Raw genomic sequence first — 18896 nt, forward strand, 5'->3', positions numbered from 1 at the left:
TTTTTCTGGCACACTTTATGACTTTTGACCATCCTTATTAGTTGGTGACTCGAACCATTCCTTCATATTCTTGTAAACTTTGTGCTCCTCTGATTTGATTTCAGTTTATTTTAATCTAATTTATCACTATCCTTTTCTTGTCTCTTTTAGAGTTTTTAGATTCAATATTTCTCATTAAGATGCGAAATGATTCTTTCTAGAGCATTTCTTTGTGCCTGTACATTGTTGCCTAGCTGCGACCTTACGTCTCCTTCCAAATTTATGTGAATCTTATCTTTGTTGTTTATTTTTTTCCTTCTCAAAATTTGTATCGCTTTGAACATACTCGCGCTTATCCCAATGTCACGCGTGGTCCCTAGAGATAGAAGCTGATGCGTTAGCTCTTCAGGGAATGTCTGGTGAATAAGGAGGTGAACCTTATAAGTTTGAGAAGCCGTAAATTAGGACACGAGTTCGGCAAAGAAATGTCATTAAGAGGATGCTCGATTTTTCAGTAGCTCAATGCTTGTAGGATGACGACTCGCGATAAATAATAAGATCGATTGATTAGACTGCTACTTGATGATGAGTGAGTTTAAAATCTTGATTGACTTTGTTGGAAGTCAAAGTTAACAGTTGAACGTAGATAAATATGAGAATTCGAAAGGGATAGAAGTTGAGGAGCTTTTTCATATAAGATAAAAGGTTGGAAATAATGTTGGATATTCGAATGATTTTAGAATAGAGTGATAAGCAAGTTTGGAAGCAGTAAAATTTTTTATTTGTTAAACGAATAAGAGTGAGTAACACCACCCATATTATCTTAACACAAATCCATTGAGCTTATTTTGAGATTTTTGTACCTCGTTATGTCCTCTTTTTTCTGTTTTACCATAAGTTAAAACTATGAAACTTTTTATATCTAAATAAATTTTTAGGACGAAAATCTTTATAAAGTGGAGAGAATGTATGACCCAAAACTTTTAAAAAATCTTATTAAGAGCTAATTCAAATTAATTATTCATTAAAAGACTTTATTTTTAAAAATTATTTTATTAAAAATAATTCAATCAAGTTTCGATAATTAAATTAAAAATTTTATTTAATTTTATAATTATTAAATAATTTTTTATATTTAAATTATAAAATTTAGTAGTTATAAAATAATAAAAATTTTATATAATTTAATTTAAATAATTAAAATAATTGATTAAAAATTAATTAATAAATTATTGATAAATAATAACATTTTAAAAATAATTTTAAAAATTAAATTAAATTTTAAATTAATACTTTATACCCTAATTTAATTAAAATTATCAAATCCTAATTAATTTAAATATTCTCAAATTTAACGTTAACCCTAACATCTCAAAAAACACATGCACACTAACCCTAAACCCTCTCCAAGGTGCCATCTCTCGTTCAAAAAGAAAGAAAGAAAGAAACATAGAAAGAGAAAGGGAAAGATAAATGGAGAAGAAGGAGAAGAAGGAGAAGAGAAGAGGGAAAACGGCGCCGGCGGGCATCACTGCCGCTGCGCCGTCGTGTCGCTATCAGGGAGGAGGAGACGTCGAAAAAGATGAAGAAGTCACGCGGCAGAGGAGATGAAGAGGGGAGGTCGTCGCGTCCTAGCGCCGTGCTTTTCGCCGTCGCCGTCGAAGGGAAGAGGGAGTGAGAGCGTCGTTGAACAGAACGCGAGAAGGGAGAGGAGCTGTGTTCTGTCGTTGTCGTCGTACCACCATCACGCCGCCCTGCTGTGCGAAGCCACCACCGTCGCCTCGAGCCTCGCCGCCGTCGTCCTCGGCGCGAGCCTTTGCCATCGCTGGTGGGGTCGAATCCGCTGCTGATCTGAGCTGAGGGAGAGGAAAAGCGAAGGGAAGAGAGGACGAGGAGCCACTGCCGCTGTTGCTGAACCGTCGTGTGGAGCGGTAAGCCTCGTCGCCCTCAACCGAACCGTCGCCGTTGCTGTGCGAGCTTCCACCGTCATCGAGCTTGGTCGCGAATAGGAGAGAGAACAGGGAGCTTTGTGAGAGCTCCGTCACTACCCATCCGTCGCCGTCGTTGTGGGTTGCGTCGCCGGGATCCACTACCGGTAAGGGCGTTCTTCCCTCTAATTTCCATTTTCTTTAACTTCTGGAAATATTGTTGTCATTGACTTCCATTACAGCTGTGTCCTTGCGCCTCTGGTCATCGGAAATCCACCAACAGAGCTTTTGGTAGCCGCCGTCACTGGAGGTAGCTGCCGGTCAGATCGGTTTAGAGGTCGTTGCTATTCCGTTTCTTTGTTGCAGTAAGTTTTTCTGCTTAAAAACCCTTGTCGTTAGTATTCTGTTATGTTATTAAGAATTTCGTGGCATTGATGTTTTAGGATTGAGTTATCCAAATTGCATGTTGAAATAAAAATTGTTTCTGTTGTTGCGGAAGTAAACAGAGCTGTGGATGCAGCCGCCGCTGTTGCGGGCCGAGAGAGAAAGAGATTTATTGCGTTAAAGTCGCTGCCGATTTGATTTCTCTAGATAGGGGATTGTTTTAAAAATTAAAAATATTTTAAGATTGAATATTTGATGAGTTTAGTAAATTAATGCAAATGGATAAATGTCTGTAATATGAATGATTTTTTGCTATGGTTGAAAAATTATGTTTGTTGGTAAATTGGATGATTTCTGAATTTCTGGTGAAATGAATTGAATACCTAACTACATGTTTATAGAAAGATATCGGATACTCTAGGCACTTGGAATGACCAGAAAAGATAGTCCTGATGCATATGCATCCATTCCAAAATTATTACATTTTGCTTTTATGTCGCGTTTAAAAAATTAAAGCATTACAATTACGAAAACTAGAAATTAGCAACTGTGTTGATTTTGCTAGTAATTTAAAACAGCAGTATCATGTTGTAACAACAGCTTAAAACCAAGCTCGGAGGTCCACTTCAGGTTCATATAGAAGATTGCCATGCTTGACGATTGACGAATTTGGCATAAGAAACTTATAGGTTTTGTTATCAACAATTGTGAGGCTCTATTTATAATTTTATCTCTTAAATTTCATAATAGTAATTGAAGTTATATTACTTTTGACTATCAAGAACAGGTACTCCACTTGGCGCTCAGCATATGAAATAATTGAAAACAAAGCACATATTAAAGAGAATAAAAACACATAACCTTGCATTTAGAGTTAAATAAACAAGACAAAACTCAGAGTTTGATTGTTCATAAAAATATATGGCTTTCCAATGCAAAAAGGAAAGAGAACTCTATCCAAACCAAATAAGGAAATTCCAAAAAAATAAGAAACAACAACCTAATACCCTCCTTTAAGATCATTGACAACATCATATGGAATGGGAGTCACAGTCTCTAATGTGGCACCTTCAACCATGAATCCAGGTTTAGGCCCCTCAGGCTGTCTCTTGGTAATGATCTTTTGTCCATTAGCCTTTGCCTCAGCCTTAAATTTGTCATTGTTGATCTTCCTGAGGCAGAACTCAGTGCACCTCGAAGGCATAACGTGCTCTACATGCACATGAATTTTCTTCCTGATTATTCTATTTCTCACCTGGGGAACACAAAAACACAGACTATTAATAAGCTTTTATAAATGTATAATAGCAACATTTAACAAAAAAAAAAAAGTTATTACAATATAACGAGTCCCACAAACTGAAACAATGAATGAAATACAACAATTCATTGGATCAAGTTTGACCAACCACACGCCAACTTTTTTATATTCTCTCTAATCACTGTATTTCCACCAGGCAGGAAACTGAGCAACACACTAATAATTCATAACTCAAACCGTAAAAAACAATTTTTTTCTACAGAACACACTACTGGAACAAGTAAGCACGCTAACTCACATTTAGAAGATGCACTAATTAGCAACAATCATCAAAATAAATTGAAAAATACTAAAAGCATGTATAACCTGATCTGTGTCAACATTGAATTAATCGCCAACAAATTATAGATCAAATGGTATAATTACTCCATACTCACCTAGAGATCACAAAATATTTTTGATATTTTCGTTAAACACCAGTAAATCAATCTGTGTGTGCCAACAAATTAAACAACCTTTTTTTCTTTCTACGTCAAGATTATTACAAAAAAAAAAGTAGACTATAAGCCATCTCTTATTAGCACCAGGCCACCAGCACCAGTACCATTATACTGTTACTCAATTATCAACATACACCTTTGTTAATATGTACTTACACATGGAAGGACAGTAGATTGATGCCTAGTTCTTGGTAGGGTGTGCATGGCCCGGCCCGGTTCCGAAGACCCGACCCGGTCCCGAACACTTTAAGAATTAATTTGGTGTGATTTTATTGGGTTTAGGGCCGGGTATGGGTCTAAAAAATAGACCCGGTCATTATTTTGGGTCGGATCCGGGCCATAGCTCGGGTCACCCGAAATCGGCCCGGTGACCCGGTTATCATACATAATTAATGTTTTGTGTTATTAGTGATGGATGATGGCTATTATTATGTGAAATTTAAGTGTTGTAAACCTTAATATTTTGTGTTATTAGTCATTATATATAAGACTATAAGTTAATATTTTATGTTTAAAATGCATAAGACTTTAGACTAATGCATAATCTTGTGTTATTTGTATTGATTTAAATATTTGGTGTTATTAGGCAATATTAGTATTGATTATGGATACGCTTTAATTTTAGAGAAGAGTTGGTTCTTATTATATTTTTCTAAGTGGATTTTACCATGTCAAATAATGATTGGAGTCTTGAAAATTTGGATATTTTTACATGCTAACTTACAAGAAGGTATCAAGGTAATATAATGTTAACGGCCTGGTTTTCACCCAGTATAATCGTGGCCCGAAAGTGTATATATTTCATCGGATCTAGGGTCGGATTCGAATCTAACAAATAGGCGAGGTATATATTTCGGATCGGGTCTGGGTCACATCAAACCTGATTTCACCCGACCCATGCACACCCCTAGTTCTTGGTTTAGTAATGATCCTCTTATTCTTAATTTGTTGTAACTCATTCTTTATTAATTCTATGTTTGAATTTTAATGTGTACGTTACAAACGATGTCGTAGTCAATATATAATTCTTCAATCATGTTATAAATATACTAAAAATTAGTTCCTAATTAATCATTTTATATAAAAAAAAACATATTTTGCATTTCATAAAACAATTTTTTTTATATTGCTGTAAATAAATTTGACTATTCTAATAATTAATTATTTAATAGAAAAATATATATATATTAGTTCTTTAATTTATTTTTTAATATTTAAAATTTAAAATTTTATTTTGTCAAAGATGATTAAACCAATAAAATTAAAACAAGGAATACAAAATGAATTGAATTAATTTAAATTACATTTCAAACATTACTATATAGTTTGAGACAATAATTAAGCAACCAAATAAGATGTGAGTATCATACGTGAATCTAAAACAATTAAGCAAAAATTTTCTATTAATAAAAAAATATCGAAATAAATATTTTTTTTTCTAAAACTAACAAATAGTAAAACTTCAATTTGAGTAAATACTCTGTACCCAAACATTATCTCCCATGATAATATCCTTCAATGGAATGAGAGAAGGAACATGGTGAACTATTTGAAAATTGCCATCATACCAAGGAGTCAACAAAATCCTAAATTCTTGATTTTCAGGATCATGGTAGGCAATGCAACCATGTAATTGAGATGTAGTTATGAAAGAATTAGTATTTTCGTTGGAACTTGCAGAATACTGAAAAATGGGAGTCCATGATTCTCGAACTCCATATCTTTCCATCCTCCACAATGTGACAAGCAGCTCATTAAAATATATCAAGCAAAGCGAACCCCTGAATTCGAATAAGGTGAGTCTTGTACCTTGATCTATGGGCGCCATAGAGAAGGATTGGAACCTCTCCGTGTCAAAATTAAAAGCCCATATTGAGACATTTCCATCAACATCCTTACCAGTCCAGTGAAATGCCCCATTTAAATAAGTACAATAATTATACAAATTTATCAAATTCTTGGGATAATCTACCTCAATATTTATCCATGTCGATGCTCCAAGTGTGTGCATTTCAACACCTATACTATGATCATGTTTAAAGATACATATTCTCATTACTTTGTATTGGTTTGTTTTTGGGTGGAAACCAAAACCCCAACTTATTTGCTTGCAGAGTTTCAGGATTGGAGGGTTTTTTGGAAGTTTTATGAACTCACCGCTTATTGGGTTGCAAACAAGTGAAATGTTTATATACACTGAATCACTCAAGTAAAAAAGACCATTACAAGAAAGCACATTACTCAGGATTGATTTAGGATGAGGGAGAGGAATCTCAAATTTAGGATCAAGTTTTATGCTGTTGCTACTATTGGGATTCAGAACCTCAAACACAAATGGATTATTTCTCTTTTCATGCCATTCAATTCGGTCATATTCAACCAGGTGAAAGATTCTTGAAAGGAAGGGTCGGATCATGGGAGCAAGAAGTGTATAAGTAAAGAGTAATTTGGCAAAGTTTGGATCAGAAATAAATGTATTCCAATGCTTGCAAACACATCTGCAAATCAGAACAGACTTTATGGGAAGTCTAACAAAAATATCAGTAATTATATCGACTGGAAGGCTGGCAAAACAAGACCTTCGTATTTGGTATTTCCTGGCATTAAGCACAATATAATTCAGAGAAAGAAAAATAAGAAATTCACGATATTGTTTTGTGTTAATCCATGAAAAAATAAAACATGACTTATCTCACCCAGCGTGTAAAGAAGCATTGAAAGAAAAATTTAATCATTTTAATCATCACTCTCACTTAGCAAGCAATGATTGTTGAGAGAAGGCAGCCACCGGTGATTGAAACAAGCGAAATTGATGCTTTTAAAGGTGAACTTTGCTGATTTTTACAAAATTTTTAATATTTTGAGAATCTATTATTGGTATCAGCTCTAATCCAATATATTATCGTATGATCGTATTGCTTATTGAATAATTGAGAACCCTATTGATCCAAAATTAAAGTCTCTTTGTGTTGTGAAATATCCTTAGAATAAAGGCTTTGAATCTGGAACGAATTATTCTTTAGCTCATTTCCACTACTACTATTGAAGGTCAATAACATTAAAATTTAAAAGTAAGGAGAGAGAATTCTGTTAGAGTTTTTAGCTTTTGATTTTAATTTTTGAATGAATAATGGAATGTATCTTATCATTATTATTGCGTATTTAATTTGCGTTTTTATTATTTACTTTTAATATTTTTTATTTTCAAAATTTTGTAAAAAGAATAATAAAAATAATAAAATTCTACTTTTTATTTTTTCTTTTGTTTTTATAAAATTGTAAAACAAAATATTAAATGAAGTAGAAGAATAAAAGCCGAAACCAAACTGAGAATTTAATTTATAGGATATTTGATCTTTGATGTATTGTCTCTTCTTTAATTTCTATAAATGATAGTCAATATCATATTTTAGATATAAAAGGAGAATGAAAAACTCAAGCTTATCTATGAACACATAAAACGTGACAATAAGGAACAATTTTATATATATATATATATATATATATATATATATATATAAAATAATACAATAATAGAGTCAGTGACTAATTGTTGACACTAATAATCATAAATAATAAAATTAACAAATTGTACATGATAACTAAACTTTCAATTCCCTCTACAAAGGCTAGTGTATACCGAGTCTATCTCAACAAATTTAACTCAATTCTAAATTTACTTAAAAACAAATTAGATAAACCAGGTTAATTTGAAATAAAAGTAGTGATATAATTTAATAAATTTTATATAATAAATTTTAATTTTATAAATTTTATATAATAAATTTTAAAAATTATATTTAATAAATATTATATTACATTTATATCAAAAAAATATTTTAAATTAAAATAATAACATATTTTTATTTTTATCTTTATCTTTATAGTAATAATAATAGTAATATAAATATAAATTGGAAGTTCTTATGCTGATATGGTACTCAAATATTAAATTTGGGGATTATTCATTTAGGTGTCATCATTAGAAATTTTTAAAATTTTATTTATAAATTATAAAATAAATTATTTGCTTAGGTAGTTGCTTTTTAATTTTTTAAATAAACTTTCTTAAATTGTTAGATATTTAATTTTTAAAATTATTGAATTAATTTAAAAAAGTTATTTATAAATTATAAATTATTTACTTAAGTTATTAATTTTTTATTTTTAAATTGTAGTTACGTTTTATTTTTATTATTTTTAAATGCACTTTTTTAGGTTGTTAGATATTTCAATTTTAATATTGTTAAACTAATTTAAAAAAATTATTTATAAATTATAAATTATTTGCTTAGATTATTATTTTTTAATTTTTAAATTAAGATATATTTTAATTTTATAATAACATTACTTTTTTTATTTTAAAAAAGGGTAATAATAAGTTTTCGTATGTAGTTTAACAACAATAATAATTTTATTTAAAAACTAAATAGAAAGATAATAAATATCCATGATTTTTATAGTGTTAAGTTAGTTAGTTGTTACTTGTTAGGGTTTATAATTTAAATTTAAATTAAAGTTACAATTAATCTCTTTGATTTTTGAAAAATCTATAGTGTTAATTTAGTTAGTTGTTAGAGTTTATAATTTAAATTTAAATTAAATTTTTATTTTTATAGTAATATAAATAGAAAGTTCTTATGTTGATATGGCACTCGTATATTGAATTTGGAAATTATTTACTTATGTATTGTTATTAGAAATTTTAAAATTTTATTTATAAATTATAAATTAAATTATATACTTAAGTTGTTACTTTTTAAATTTTCAAATATACTTTTTTAGATTATTAGATATTTAGTTTATAAAATTATTGAATTAATTTAAAAAGATTATTTATAAATTATAAATTATTTGCTTAGGTTGTTACTTTTTAATTTTTAAATTGTAATTATATTTTATTTTTGTTATTTTTAAATATAATTTTTTAGGTTATTAGATATTTAGATTTTAATATTATTGAACTAATTTAAAAAATTATTTATAAATTATAAATTATTTACTTAAGTTGTTATTTTTAATTTTTAAATTGTAGTTATGTTTTAATTTTATTATAATAACATTACTCTTTTATTTAAAAAACTAAATAGAAAGATAATAAATATCCCATGGTTTTTATAGTGTTAAGTTAGTTGTTTGTTAGGGTTTATAATTCAAATTTAAATCAAAGTTACAATTAATTTCTTTAATTTTTGAAAAATCTATAATGTTAAGTTAGTCGGTTGTTAGTGTGTATAATTCAAAATTAAATTAAATTTTTATTTTTATTTTTATCTTTATCTTTATCTTTATAGTAATATAAATATAAATACAATTACAAATAGAAATATAAATATGAATATAAATATAAATAGTAATACAAATGAAAAGCTTTTATATAATATAAATATAAATAGTAATACAAATGAGAAGCTTTTATGCTGATATACATTGAATTTGAAAAAATTTTACTTAAGTATCGTCATTAAAAATTTTAAAATTTTATTTATAAATTATAACTTAAATGCTTAGGTTGTTATATATTTTAAAATTTTAAATACTTTTTAAATAAAATCATTCTTAATCTAATAATATTCCTAATCTAACAATATTCTTGCGTTTGAAACTTTGAATATTTGTGTTAGTTAGAATTTATATTCTAAATATATTTATATATTTATTTTATTTACAAATTTAATTTAAATTTAACTGCTATATTTGAAACTTTGAATATTTGTTATAATATATATATATATTCTCTGCAAATTTAATTCAAATTATAGTTAATCAAGTTTAAAAAATCCTAGCTACAAATGGAAAGTTCTTATACTGACATGACGTTCATACATTAAGTTTGGGAAGAATTTATTTAGATGTCTTCACTAGAAAATTTTAAAATTTTATTTATACATTATAACTTATTGTTTATTTAGGTTGTTATATATTTTAAATTTTTAAATAAAATCATTCCTAATCTAACAATATTCTTGCTATTAAAATTTTGAATATTTGTGTGTTGCTAGGATTTATATTTATATATGATGGTTCTAGATGAACTTGAGAAGGGGGGTTGAATCAAGTTAGCTTAAAATTTAGAGTTTCAAACTCTGTTGCAGTGGAAGCTTAAGTTGCAGGAGATTATTTGAAATTATTTCATACGCAGAACATTAAAAGAGCAGAGAAGAAGAGAAAGGGGCCAGCATGTATCCTGGTTTGGATTTTCAGTACCATGATTCCTACATCCAGTCTCCACCACAAACCATGGTGGAATTTTCACTATAATCCTCAGATTACATACACCAATACTTATTGAATTACTCCCTAATTCAACTAGTATCTACCCTTAAGCTTTCTTCACCAAAACTTAGCAACCCCAAAGTGCTATCCCAACTTGGAAGGGGAATCTACACAGATTCAATTCTCACCAAGTGCTAACCCAACTTGGCAAGGGGAACTAATCCTAGTTCATACACCCAAATTACATCAGAAAATTTGATTGTTCGAGTTCTAATTTCCTCAAATCTAATTGAAATTCTTGCATTCTTACTAAATCTACGGTCTCTTCGATGTGTTTTGGTCGGTGAAGTAGTTGCAGTGGCGCCGGCGGTGGAGCTTCTCTGAAATAAGGGATGGCAAAAGTGGCTACGGCGAGTTCCGTGCCTCCTAGCTCACTTGGAATTGGCTCTGTGCCTTTAAAATCCAGATCCATGGCTAAAAGAAAGACACCGTCTAAACTTAGGGTAAGTTCTTTCCCAATAACCTCCTCCTCAGCTTACTTTCTGTGCACCTGGATTCTGCATCTCTATTCAAGAGTTCAATTAGTGTGATTATAGTAACCTACAATTGAAACCAGATTGTATCCTAATGTTTCCAGTTAGAAATAGTTGGTTATTGTCTAGTTGAACTCACTGCTAAGAGTTATCACTTAGCAGCTATGACAACTGCTCGGGTTTGATTGTTATAGCAGTTAGTTAGAGTTATCTTCAAACTAAGATGTTCGTTATGCAAGCTTGTGACTGAAATAGTCTATGAGTATAAAATATTTGTTATTTTCATATTGCTCTAGTTTATTCTACTATTCTAACACTGCGCAACCGTGTATAGCTGTAGAATAGTTTAAAGTTTCGTAGAATAATTACTTTTCACACCGACAACTAGTACTGAAATGTCTGTGGAGGAAAAAAATTCTCACGTATATAGATGTAGGGGTGTTCAAAACCGATCCAATCCGAACAAAATCGACCAACCAAGCCAAAAAATCGATAACCGAATAACCGAAAATCGAAAAAAATCGAAAAAATGATATTTTGCAATTTTTTGCGGTTCGGTTCGATTTTTGTTTTTAATTTGAAAAAACCCTAACCAAATCGAACCGAACCGGTTTACTAAAAAACCCTATATAAAAACCAAACCCCACCCCCTTTCAGCAAGATATAGCGCCACTCATGAACCCTAAATCTCTCCTCTTCCCCATTCTCCACTCTTTTTTTCCACTTCCACATCCCACCCTCACACGCCGTCGTCCTCTAATCCCCTGACGTCGCCGGACAGCACCCTCGCGGTGGCCTTCCTCTTCGTTCTTCCCTCTTCTCGGCGTGGCCCTTTCTCTCCTTCTCTTCCTCATCGCGATTCCCTCTCCACGCACAGAAGCCGCCCTTCCTCCACGCACAGAAGCCGCCCTTCCTCCACGCACAGAAGCTGCCGTCTCCTCCATGCACAGAAGCCGCCATATGCTCCCATCGTCTTCCTCCCATTGTCCTCCCAGCGTCGTCCTCCACACCGTCGTTTTCAATAATAGTTTGCTGGCTCTTCGCATCTCTGAATCGCAGTTCTAAATTTGTTGGATCTGACTATTTGTTGTTGTTTCGTTTTTGGATTCTGATTTGATACTTGTATCCGTTCTGATTTGTTATTTTGATTTTTAGCTTTGATTACTGATTATTTGTTCTTGGTTGTGAGTTTTATTTAGGGTTTTGGATCTGATTACTTCTTTATTTTGATTGTATGTTCTGTTCTGAGTTTTGCTTAGGATTTTGGATCTGATTACTTCTTTATTTTGATTGTATGTTCTGTTTTGAGTTTTGCTTAGGATTTTGGATCTGATTACTTCTTTGGTTGTGATTACTAATCATATGTTATTTTAGTTTTTTATTATTTGTTCTTGATTTGGGTTCTGCTCTGGTATTTGATTTTAGGGTATGGATAGAAGTTTAGATTGGGATATTTTTTTGAATTATTTGAAAAACCGAAAAAATCGAACCGAATCAAACCGATTTCAATTGGTTTGGTTTGGTTTGGTTGGTGTTGATAAAAAAATCAAACCAAACCGAACTAAAAAATAAATATAAAATTAGATCGGATGACTTTTTCTCCAATAACCGAACCAAACTGCACCGCGAACACCCCTATATAGATGCATGACATTGGGAGCAGTTAAAGAGGGCAAGTGTTGTAGACCATACTGATGAATCTTCACAACCCTCAGCAAATTTGACTAAGTAATATTCTTCCACTTATTCTCCTCCTTTCACTATATTCTTCCATAACCTGTTAAGAACTTGCCTTATTTATATTTGCAGCACTGCTAGGATTGGAAAAAGGCCTAAAAGACTGGGATTGACAGGGGCCCCAAGATATGTGGAGACACGAGTTGATGGAGTATTTCCTGCCAAAAAGTCCAGATTTAGGGTTGTCTCTGGAAAGGACAATGCAAAGGTTAATAGATTTGCCCAAATTAAGATTTATTATATTATTGTCCCTGGCTGCTAATGTTGTTGACACTTAACAAAGTAAGCTTGTTTCTGTGTTCAAGAAAGTCCATCTTTGGAGCAAACCAACAACCTGAATAATATTGCAGCTTTTTCTGCATCAGATACCAAGAGACAACAGGGAATTTTAGGGGTGGCAATGGGTAGCGTAGGGTAGGGTTTGAACCCAACCCTAGCCCTACCCGCGGGTTGAGAAATACCTAACCCTAACCCTACCCGCACTCAACCCGCGGGTATCCGACTCTACCCACGGGTTGACAAAAAGAAACATTATAATGACACAAGTATCTCATAAATAACACAAGTATCTCATACACAATATAACCATCAAATAACACAAGTTATCCCATGAGCATTCAAATAACACAAGTATTCAAACAACACAAATTATCCCACAAATAACACAAGTATCTCATACACAACATAACCATCAAATATTAAATTACACATAGAAGTCTTTGTCTAAGTAAATAACATAAACATAAATAAAATTATTTAAGTTCATGTCTCCATGAGCATTCCATTTGTTGCAACAATACCATCACTAGTCTATGACTTCAGATACAGCATCATCATCATCATCATCATCATTTGCAGTTTGATAATCAGTTTTTTCACCTAAAAATCAAAGATAATAAATTTATTTATTAATCAATCTATATATAAATTTAACATTACCATAAACAAATAGAAAAGTTAAATCATAAATAACCTCTTTGACGATATGCTTCCCACAACCAGTTTTGATTACACATAAGAGCTTTCACAGTATCTTCATGAAGACGACCGCGATGAGGAGCAATTACTCGACCACCTGTGCTAAAAGAAGACTCAGAAGCAACAGTAGACATAGGGATAGCAAATATATCTCACAATTCTTTGAAGTGTTAGAAATCTAGCTCTATTCACTTTCCACCAAGATAAAATATCAAAGTCGGCACTCAAAGGATGAACATCTTCCTCTATGTAATGATCAAATTCAGTCTTCACAAATGAACCATTTTCCCTCTTCTTTTGTCTAATATACAACTGGTAAGCAGCATCCTCATCTTGCTCTGCATTCATCTATAACTCTTGTGTAGAATCCTAAAATGCATTACTTGAATTAGACAGATTCTGTTGGTACTCATAAAGCAAGTCATAGCATATCTGTTTGATCCTCTCAATATTACTTGAGCACTCATCTTGATTTTGACATAACATTGAGAATTTATACTCAAGCCTAGCAAGCTTATACTTAGGATCTAGAATGACAGCAACACCCATCATGCCATGAATTTCTTCCCAATACTTATCAAATTTTACCCTCATACTACCTGCCATATTACTAATCAGTAGATCTGGAGAAGCAGACCATTTTTTTCAAGGCAACATTTATATCACATACTTTGTTAAAATAAATGTTGGCTGTTGAAACTTGAGTACCAGAAAATAATTGTGTCACATCATAAAACAACTTTAATTTACCTTAAATTTCTTTAGCAAGGTCCCACTCCTCATTGCTTGGCAAACTTTTGTAATTAGGATCCTTTTGTCTTAATCGAGAAAACACATTTCGATACAACCATGCAGTCTCTAACATCACATAAGTGGAGTTTCATCTAGTTGGAAGTCCACATGTCGGTTGTAACTACTACTCGACTATCATTTCCATCCATTAGCTTAGTCATGTTAAGCTTCTCCAACTCATACATTTCAAAAATGTCCTTCTTGATTGTGTTTTGACTAAACACCTTAAAAATTAGTTGCATTGATGCATATACTTCCTTCATTCCAACATGTTCCACAAAAGATAAAGGGTACTCATGCATACATATGGCCTTGGCAATACACTTTCTTGTATAAGATGGATCAAATACAAAAACATCCGCAGCACTCCTTGCATGTTTAGACAATGAATCAGCAATTGTTGATTACCTAGAGTTTGCTAATTTGATCCTTTTACAATAGTGGAGTGATGAGCGGATAATTTATACGCTTTTTGGCATTGTTTTTAGTATGTTTTTAGTAGGATCTAGTTACTTTTAGGGATGTTTTCATTAGTTTTTATGTTAAATTCACATTTCTGGACTTCACTATGAGTTTGTGTGTTTTTCTGTGATTTCAGGTATTTTCTGACTGAAATTGAGGGACTTGAGCAGAAATCAGATTCAGAGGTTGAAGAAGGACTGCTGATGTTGTTGGATTCTGACCTCCCTGCACTCAAAATGGATTTTATGGAGTTACAGAACTCAAAATGGCGCGCTTTCAATTGCATTGGAAAGTAGACATCCAGGGCTTTCCAGCAATATATAATAGTCCATACTTTGGCCAAGAATAGACGACGTAAACTGGTGTTCAACGCCAGCTTTCTACCCAAATCTGGCGTCCAGCGCCAGAAAAGGAGCCAAAACCAGAGTTGAACGCCCAAACTGGCACAAAAGCTGGCGTTCAACTCCAAGAAGGACCTCTACACGTGCAACACTCAAACTCAGCCCAAACACACACCAAGTGGGCCCAGGAAGTGGATTTAAGCATCAATTACTTACTCATGTAAATCCTAGTAGCTAGTTTATTATAAATAGGACCTCTTACTATTGTATTAGACATCTTTGGTCTCAGTTTTAATCCATTATTCATCTTAGGAGACTATTGATCACGCTTTAGGGGGCTGGCCATCTCGGCCATGCCTGGACCTTTCACTTATGTATTTTCAACGGTAGAGTTTCTACACTCCATAGATTAAGGTGTAGAGCTCTGCTGTTCCTCAAAGATTAATGCAAAGTACTACTGTTTTCTATTCAATTCATCTTATTTCGCTTCTAAGATATCCATTCGCACCCAAGAACGTGATGAAGGTGATGATTATGTGTGACGCTCATCACCATTCTCCCCTATGAACACGTGCCTGACAAACACTTCCGTTCTACATGAAATAAGCTAGAATGAATATCTCTTAGATCTCCTAACCAGAATCTTCGTGGCGTAAGCTAGAATGATGGCGGCATTCAAGAGAATCCGAAAAGTCTAAATCTTGTCTGTGGTATTCCGAGTAGGATTCAATGATTGAATGACTGTGACGAGCTTCAAACTCGCGAGTGCTGGGCGTTAGTGACAGACGCAAAAGGAGGGTGAATCCTATTCCAGCATGATCGAGAACCGACAGATGATTAGCCGTGCTGTGACAGAGCATGTGAGCATATTTTTCACTGAGAGGAGGGGATGTAGCCACTGACAACGGTGATGCCCTTGCATAAAGCCAGCCATGGAAAGGAGTAAGACTGATTGGATGAAGATAGCAGGAAAGCAGAGGTTCAGAGGAACGAAAAGCATCTCCATTCGCTTATCTGAAATTCTCACCAATGAATTACATAAGTATTTCTATCCCTATTTTATTAATTATTATTCGAAAACACCATTATCAATTTATATCTGCCTAACTGAGATTTGCAAGGTGACCATAGCTTGCTTCATACCAACAATCTCCGTGGGATTCGACCCTTACTCACGTAAGGTATTACTTGGACGACCCAGTGCACTTGCTGGTTAGTTGTATCGAAGTTGTGAACCATGGTATTGGCACCATGTTCTTGGCGCCATTGCCAGGGAAAGAAAGAGCCATGACTTTTACATAATTAAAGTGTAATCACGATTACGCGTACCAAGTTGCTCACGTTGCCAGGGATTGTTCGAGCCTGGACATCACAATTTCGTGCACCATGGAGCACATGATTCTTCAGACTTGTAGTTCCATTTCTTGGATTGGCTCCAAGAACATATTTGCAATGGTTGTATTTTACCTTCCAGTCTTTTTCTTCTTGAAATTGATTAAAGTATTGCCAATAAACACTCTTCACACTTGATTTGTTGCTATTTTCAATCGAAGCGGACTCATCTGGAACAAAATTAGCGGTTGCTTCCACCAGGGGTTCTTGTTGTTGTTCTTCTGCAGCCACATCTTGTGCTACTACATCCATGTTGATACTTGACATTTCAAAGTAAACTCCCTACAAATATATATATGTAACATGTTTAAATACACTTTGTACAAATAGTCAGATATACAAATTACAACTAGTCCAAATAAAATCAAATTATATAATCAAATTACACACATACATATATAAAAAAAAAAGAAGAAGAAAGTTCCTTTCTATATCAACTTAACTTTCATTAGAAAAATAGCTAAGTCTACAACATGAAAATCACAACTACAAAGTATCCTAGTTCCCTTCATACTTTGGATCAGCCATAACAACATGGTAAGCTATCACCCATACGAAGATAAAGATGCCAAGGAAATTGGCAAAGAAATGCATTAACAAAATACAAAGCAGCACATCACTACACAAAATAATCACAACCCACCCACAAAACAGCAGCACTGCAGTCAACAGAATACTAAACAAAGCATTAACAAAATTAAAAAAATGAAGAACAAGTGAGCAAGCACTGACCTTCGATCTGAGGCGGCAAGCAGAATCACCAGATGAATCAGCACAAACACAAACACAAAATCACAACACAGTTCAATAACAAGTAGCACAAACACAAATCACAAACACAACAAAACGAAGAACAGAGCAGTGAGCAGTTAAAAAGAGAGAGAACAGAGCAGTGAGCAGAAAGCCAGAAACAGAGCGCATGAAAAAAAAAAGAAGAACAGAGAGCAGTGAGCAAGCAGTGCTGACCTTCCACGACCAGACTAAGACGACGGCGCGAGCAGAGGGCAGATGAGGACGACGGCGAGCAGAAGACAGGCGAAGACGACGAACACCCAGAGTGTAGACGAAGACGACGACGGTGAGTGAGACGAAGACGAAGCTGTTCGGCAAAGGGGCTAGGACTTAGTGTGCGAAGGCTTCCATGGTTCGAAGAGAGAGAAAGTGAAGGACTAAAGGCTGCTTTTTTCTTTATTTGGACCCTAAACGTACAACAACGCTGTTTATTTGACTGAAGGTTGCTTTTGAATTGATCTCTCCTTTTTCGTAAATTTCTGACAAAACTAATAAATATAGTTTTGAAATTTATAAATTTGGTTCAATGGCCAAGAATTTTTTGCACATGCTTAAGGTCCTTGGTTCAACTCCCATATGTAACATTTTTAAATATATATAAGTATAATACATATTATGGAGGGTGCGGGTAGGGTTGAGGCTCAACCCGCGGGTAGGGTTGAGGCTCAACCCGCTCCGCGCCCAATCTATCCGCAGCGGATCGGGTTGGCAACCCTACCGACCGGGTTGAGTTACCCGCGGATAGGGTCCATGCTGCCAGGCCTAGGAAATTTCATGGTTTGCTTTATACTTTATGCTTTTTCTTTATCTCCTGCCCACGGTCTGTTGCTTCAACTGAAGTTGGTAAAGATGGTAAATTGCAAGCTTCGCAAACAAATGAGAAGTGCAGTCAAGGGAAGTTTCTTAATGTTGCCGAGCTTTCATCAGCTGCTGACAGATCTTCTGGCTCTGCAGCAGCTATTGACATGGTATATAATGGCATATGTTGGATGTTTACTTATATTTCAGGGTGAATGCTATGGTGCCTAAAATGTGGTGTCTATTTACTAAAAAGAGTTAAAAATTAATATTTAATTTAAAAGATATAAAAATAAATAATTTTTAAAAATTTAAAATTTACTACAAAAAAAAAGTTAGACAAAATTTAGACACCAAGTCATAGGCACCATAGAATTGGCCATATTTCAGATCCTGTAGGCTATATCTTAGCTAAGGCTTCACTTTTTTCTTTTCCCCAACAGGGCAAAGCATTAAAAGGACTAGCTGCATTTGAACCTCAGGCATCGAGTGGTTTAGCTGCTGATTCTTCTGAAAAATGTGATCTATCATCAAACTTCACTGGAAATTTTATGTCAGAATGTCAAGTACCTGGCCAAAAGGCTCCTCTGGATCTTACTCTAAAAACCAGTATTCGGGTAGTATCCTCTTCTTCAGTGAATTGGTGAGTGCTTAGGATGCACTGGAATGGAGTGAATAGAAATTATCTTAGACTGGGATTCATGGTTTCAATATTTGGGTCCATAATTACCTGCTTGCTTCAGTTCAACCATCATCTATATCCTTTTTTTGTCTTTTTGATTTGGCTATTGTGGCTTTCTAAT

General features: G+C 33.3%; 1 long non-coding RNA gene across 1 annotated transcript; it reads left to right on the forward strand.

The window, feature by feature from the left end:
* The first annotated feature begins 1369 nt into the window (after window positions 1-1369).
* LOC140179696 (uncharacterized) lies at window positions 1370-2603 on the forward strand. Its single transcript, XR_011873500.1, has 3 exons — window positions 1370-2074; window positions 2150-2272; window positions 2407-2603. It is a non-coding gene; the product is annotated as an uncharacterized lncRNA (long non-coding RNA).
* Window positions 2604-18896: the final 16293 nt, after the last annotated feature.

This window comes from Arachis hypogaea, chromosome 16, assembly GCF_003086295.3.
Source record: "Arachis hypogaea cultivar Tifrunner chromosome 16, arahy.Tifrunner.gnm2.J5K5, whole genome shotgun sequence".
NCBI classification, from domain to species: domain Eukaryota; kingdom Viridiplantae; phylum Streptophyta; class Magnoliopsida; order Fabales; family Fabaceae; genus Arachis; species Arachis hypogaea.